General features: G+C 40.2%; 1 gene segment (V, D, J or C); it reads right to left on the reverse strand.

The window, feature by feature from the left end:
• Positions 1-7,133, reverse strand: part of LOC116905410 — a 978,601-nt gene that overhangs the window by 187,861 nt on the left and 783,607 nt on the right.

Here is a 7,133-nt window from a genome sequence, read left to right on the forward strand (position 1 = left end):
CTTCACTCCTTTTTTAAAAAGGGGACAAGAATACCCTTGGCAGGGAATAGGGAGGCAAAGATTAAAACAGAGGCAGAAGGAACACCAATTCAGAGCCTGCCCCACATGTGGCCCATACATAGACAGCCACCCAATTAGACAAGATGGATGAAGCAAAGAAGTGCAGGCCGACAGTTACCGGATGTAGTTCTCTCCTGAGAGACACAGCCAGAATACAGCAAATACATAGGCGAAGGCCAGCAGCAAACCACTGAACTGAGAACGGGACCCCAGTTGAAGGAATCAGAGAAAGGACTGGAAGAGCTTGAAGGGGCTCGAGACCCGATATGAACAACAATGCCAACCAACCAGAGCTTCCAGGGACTAAGCCACTACCCAAAGACCATACATGGACTGACCCTGGACTCTAACCTCATAGGTAGCAATGAATAGTCTAATAAGAGCACCAGTGGAAGGGGAATCCCTTGGTCCTGCTAAGACTGAACCTCCAGTTAATGTGATTGTTGGGGGGAGGGCGGTAATGGGGGAGGATGGGGAGGGGAACACCCATAGAGAAGGGGATGGGGAGAGGTTATGGGGATGTTGGCCCAGAAACCGGGAAAGGGAATAACAATCGAAATGTAAATAAGAAATACTCAAGTTAATAAAGAAAAAAAAAAGCCTGTGGGAATAATCAACCAATATCTGGTTTGATTTAAGGGCTACTCCATTAGATGGAGCTCATAACTAACACTGTTTGTGTGGTCAATATGCCAGGAACCTCAGTGAAAACTAAATATTACTGTTCTGTTAAAGGAATGTAGCAATACAATGACTCCTAATGACATTCTGCTATGCTCACAGATCAGTGCATTGCTCAGCAATTGTCAGAAAAGCTTCTTCCTGTAGCAGATGGGGACAAATATAGAAATCCATAGTTAGATAATGTGCAGAGTGAGAGATTTTGGAACACTCACCCTAAATCGTATGACTCTATCAAATATTTCCCCTGAGAGTTTGGAAAACTCTGCAAAAGAAGAAGCAGAAAGAGTATAATAGCCAGGGGTGATTGAGGATACCAAGAAAACAAGACCTTCTAAACAGAGCATGACTAATGCATGTATGTACAGACTGGTGGCATAAACAAGGCCTCCACAGGTCTGCACCAAATGGAATCCCTATTCCTAATTCAAAAGCTATTATCCTTAATGGATAATAGTAATGATTGTTTAGATTGCTTTAATTGTTTAGAATGTTTAATTGTTTAGAATTGTCTTAGTTATAAAAATGCAAATGGTTATAAATTTGATTGTTATGGTATTACAAATCCTGTATGAGAGAAGTCAAAATAGAGCAGGCCTAAAGAAAAAGGAGGCTGCTAAATTGAATCTATCTCTGCTTTTGATGATTTCGGGTTGCTAGACCGAGGACATGCTATTTTTGAAGAGAGGCTCTGTATGTGTGATAATAGGAAAGAAGAAAATGCTTTAGATCCCTTCCAAAATGATATGGATCAAAAATGATAGGGAAAGACTCCCTGAAAATCTTGGTTACAGACAGAAAAGAAAAATTCAAGAAGACCAAACAGAACAGGTAACATGTTATGCAGATCCCTCCACATGGGAACAGACCTGAAACTGGCATAGACATTAAAGTGTCTCTAGCCAACACTTCAGCTAAAATTAGACAATAACTGTTGGTTATGGTATCCTTAAAGGGGATGTCAGGGTGCGGAGGTGGGGAGGTGACAAGGGGTGCGAGGGGGAACACCCTCATAGAAGAAGGGGTAGGGGAATGGGAAAGAGAAAGACATGATAGGGAATGGGAAGATACGGATGAGAAACCAGGAAAGGAGATAACATTTGAAATGTAAATTTAAAAATCCAAGAAAAAAGAGAAAAAAATTCATCATGCCAGCCTTCACATGGTATGAAATTATATTTATTACAGTTGGCTATTGATCAAATTAACTTGTTAAAAAATGATTTTCTTTCACCTGCTCAAACAAGAAGCAAAAATTCATCATTAACTGATATGTGTACCTTGCACAAGCCATACAAAAATTTTCATAGCACTACAAATTTGGTTGTATGATTCATATTGCAGAATGAAACAGCAAGATGAAACCCTGACAAGATTCATTCTCAGGGATGCTGAAAATAACAGTTGTTCCACTGTCTGATTCTGCCTCACCTGATGCTGTTTCCAGAGACTTGTTTGCAGAACAGCTTCAAGAACAGCTGCTAATTCTCTATGAACATCGTTCATCCAATCTTTCAGATGGATCCAATCAGAACTTCACTTAAGCCCTGAACCTTCTAAGAATACAGATACTGGATAAGAGATACTAAAGCTAGCTTTCTTAAATCTAACTGATTGTTCCAATTTTCCTACCCCTCCCCGTCCAATATATCCAGGAGGAAGAAGCCATCCTGAGGCCTCATCCCTATCCCTTGGGTTTGAGTGTCTCATTATGGTTATTTTACAAATTATAGATAAGTTGTATTTTTAAGGGATAATTTGGAAATGGCCATAATTTTGACAGGGAGGAAACTAAATAGAGAGCTTAGACTTCGAGATTTCTGTCTTTATTTTCCTCTTCTCTATCCTTTCTTAGGTAAAGGAAAGAGGGTTAAAATAAAAAAAGGGGATGGCCTCTGGGTTCCCTTGGATAAGGGGACAGCAGCAACAGGTCCCCTGCGTCTGAGACACCGCCGGAACCTGAAGGGACCGACCAGATAAACAATTCTCTGCACCAAAATCCCATGAGAGGGAGAGCTAAACCTTCAGAGAGGCAGACACGCCTGGGAAACCAGAAGAGACTGCACTATGCCCACATTAATGATTCCAGAGGAAAACACCAAACACCATCTGGAACCCTGGTGCACGGAAGCTCCGGAAAGGGCGGTGCAGATCTTCCTGGTTGCTGCCCCCTTGGAGAGCTCAGAAGCAACACCCCACGAGCAAACTTGAGCCTCGGGACCACAGGTAAGACAAACCTTCCTACTACAAGCGACCTGCCAAGTGAACTCAGGACACAGGCCCACAGGAACAGCTGAAGAACTGTAGATAGGAAAAACTTCACGCCCAAAAGCAGAACAGTCTGTTCCCATAACTGGCTGAAAGAAAACAGGAAAACAGGTCTACAGCACCCCTGACACACAGGCTTATAGGACAGTCTAGCCACTGTCAGAAATAGAAGAACAAAGTAACACTAGAGATAATCTGATGGCGAGAGGCAAATGCAGGAATCCAAGCAACAGAAACCAAGACTACATGGCATCATCGGAGCCCAATTCTCTCACCAAGGCAAACAGGGAATATCCAAACACACCAGAAAAGCAAGATATACTTTCAAAATCATATTTGATTATGATGCTGGAGGACTTCAAAAAGACGTGAAGAACTCCCTTAGAGAAACGCAGGAAAACATAAATAAAAAAGCAGAAGCCTACAGAGAGGAATCACAAAAATCCCTGAAAGAATTCCAGGAAAACACAATCAAACAGTTGAAGGAATTAAAAATGGAAATAGAGGCAATCAAGAAAGAACACATGGAAACAACCCTGGATATAGAAAACCAAAAGAAGAGACAAGGAGCCGTAGATACAAGCTTCACCAACAGAATACAAGAGATAGAAGAGAGAATTTCAGGAGCAGAAGATTCCATAGAAATCATTGACTCAACTGTCAAAGATAATGTAAAGCAGAAAAAGCTACTGGTCCAAAACATACAGGAAATCCAGGACTCAATGAGAAGATCAAACCTAAGGATAATAGGTATAGAAGAGAGTGAAGACTCCCAGCTCAAAAGACCAGTAAATATCTTCAACAAAATCATAGAAGAAAACTTCCCTAACCTAAAGAAAGAGATACCCATAAGCCTACACGAAGCCTACAGAACTCCAAATAGATTAGACCAGAAAAGAAACTCCTCCCATCACATAATAATCAAGACACCAAATGCACAAAATAAAGAAAGAATATTAAAAGCAGTAAGGGAAAAAGGTCAAGTAACATATAAAGGCAGACCTATCAGAATCACACCAGACTTTTTGCCAGAGACTACAAAAGCCAGAAGATCCTGGACAGATGTCATACAGACCCTAGGAGAACAAAAATGCCAGCCCAGGTTACTGTATCCTGCAAAACTCTCAATTAACATAGATGGAGAAAACAAGATATTCTATGACAAAACCAAATTTACACAATATCTTTCTACAAATCCAGCACTACAAAGGATAATAAATGGTAAAGCCCAACATAAGGAGGCAAACTATACCCTAGAAGAAGCAAGAAACTAATCGTCTTGGCAACAAAGAGAAGAAAAGCACACAAACATAACCTCATATCCAAATATGAATATAACAGGAAGCAATAATCACTATTTCTTAATATCTCTCAACATCAATGGCCTCAACTCCCCAATAAAAAGACATAGATTAACAAACTGGATACGCAATGAGGACCCTGCATTCTGCTGCCTACAGGAAACACACCTCAGAGACAAAGACAGACACTACCTCAGAGTGAAAGGCTGGGAAACAACTTTCCAAGCAAATGGTCGGAAGAAGCAAGCTGGAGTAGCCATTCTAATATCAAATAAAATCAATTTCCAACTAAAAGTCATCAAAAAAGATAAGGAAGGACACTTTATATTCATCAAAGGAAAAATCCACCAAGATGAACTCTCAATCCTAAATATCTATGCCCCAAATACAAGGGCACCTACATACGTAAAAGAAACCTTACTAAATCTCAAAACACACATTGCACCTCACACAATAATAGTAGGAGATTTCAACACCCCACTCTCATCAATGGACAGATCATGGAAACAGAAATTAAACAGAGACGTAGACAGACTAAGAGAAGTCATGAACCAAATGGATTTAACAGATATTTATAGAACATTCTTTCCTAAAGCAAAAGGATATACCTTCTTCTCAGATCCTCATGGTACTTTCTCCAAAATTGACCATATAATTGGTCAAAAAACAGGCCTCAACAGGTACAGAAAGATAGAATTAATCCCATGCATGCTATCAGACCACCACGGCCTAAAGCTGGTCTTCGATAACAGTAAGGGAAGAACGCCCATATATACGTGGAAGTTGAACAATGCTCTACTCAATGATAACCTGGTCAAGGAAGAAATAAAGAAAGAAATTAAGACTTTTTAGAATTTAATGAAAATGAAGGTACAACATACCCAAACTAATGGGACACAATGAAAGCTGTGCTAAGGAAAACTCATAGCTCTGAGTGCCTGTAGAAAGAAAAACAGGAAAGAGCATATGTCCAGCTTGACAGCACACCTAAAAAGTTCTAGAACAAAAAAAGAAGCAAATACACCCAGGAGGAGTAGAAGGCAGGAAATAATCAAACTCAGAGCTGAAATCAACCAAGTAGAAACAAAAAGGACCATAGAAAGAATCAACAGAACCAAAAGTTGGTTCTTTGAGAAAATCAACAAGATAGATAAACACTTAGCCAGACTAACGAGAGGACACAGAGAGTGTATCCAAATTAACAAAATCAGAAATGAAAAGGGAGACATAACTACAAATTCAGAGGAAATTCAAAAAATCATCATATCTTACTATAAAAGCCTATATTCAACAAAACTTGAAAATCTGCAGGAAATGGACAATTTCCTAGACAGATATCAGGTACCAAAGTTAAATCAGGAACAGAAAAACCAGTTAAACAACCCCATAACTCCTAAAGAAATAGAAGCAGTCATTAAAGGTCTCCCAACCAAAAAGAGCCCAGGTCCAGACGGGTTTAGTGCTGATTTCTATCAGACCTTCAGAGAAGACCTCATACCAATATTATCCAAACTATTCCACAAAATTGAAACAGATGGAGCGCCAATACGAATTCCTTCTATGAAGCCACAATTACTCTTATGCCTAAACCCACAATAAAGACCCAACAAAGAAAAGAGAACTTCAGACCAATTTCCCTTATGAATATCGATTTAAAAAATACTCAATAAAATTCTGTAGCAAACCGAATCCAAGAGCATATCAAAACAATCATCCACCATGATCAAGTAGGCTTCATCCCAAGCATGCAGGGATGGTTTAATATACGGAAAACCATCAACATGATCCATTATATAAACAAACTGAAAGAACAAAACCACATGATCATTTCATTAGATGCTGAGAAAGCATTTGACAAAATTCAACACCCCTTCATGATAAAAGTCCTGGAAAGAATAGGAATTCAAGGCCCATACCTAAACATAGTAAAAGCCATGTACAGCAAACCAGTTGCTAACATTAAACTCAATGGAGAGAAACTTGAAGCAATCCCACTAAAATCAGGGACTAGACAAGGCTGCCCACTCTCTCCCTACTTATTCAATATAGTTCTTGAAGTTCTAGCCAGAGCAATCAGACAACAAAAGGAGGTCAAGGGGATACAGATCAGAAAAGAAGAAGTCAAAATATCACTATTTGCAGATGATATGATAGTATATTTAAGTGATCCCAAAAGTTCCACCAGAGAACTACTAAAGCTGATAAACAACTTCAGCAAAGTGGCTGGGTATAAAATTAACTCAAATAAATCAGTAGCCTTCCTCTACACAAAAGAGAAATAAGCCGAAAAAGAAATTGGAAACAACACCCTTCATAATAACCCAAATAATATAAAAGTACCTGGGTGTGACTTAACCAAGCAAATAAAAGATCTGTACAATAAGAACTTTCAAGGAATCAGGTATGGGGACAGACAGGAAAGAGGGCCAGAGGGCCAGGAAAATGAATGGATATAGCTGCTGGGGTCGAGATGGGGGCATAACAGAACATCTAGGAAGTCTCAGGGACCTGGGAGGAGGTCCCCAGGCGTCAATGTGGGTGACCTTAGCCAAAATGCCCAACAGTATATGGAACTTGAAGAAACCATCCCCAGTAGGCAGACAGAGGACTCCCAGTGGAGGGATGGGTACACCAACCCACCTACAAAGCTATCTACCCAAAATTGGTCCTATCTAAAAGAAATGAAGGTGGCCTTGTTGGTCACCAATGAGAGGAGAAGCCCTTGGTCCTTCCAAGGCTGGACCCCAGTGTAGGGGAATGTCAGGGCAGGGAGGTGGGAATGGGAAAGGGGTGGTTGGGGAGAGGAAACACCCTTATAGAAGA

Source organism: Rattus rattus, chromosome 7 (assembly GCF_011064425.1).
Source record: "Rattus rattus isolate New Zealand chromosome 7, Rrattus_CSIRO_v1, whole genome shotgun sequence".
Taxonomy (NCBI): Eukaryota; Metazoa; Chordata; class Mammalia; order Rodentia; family Muridae; genus Rattus; species Rattus rattus.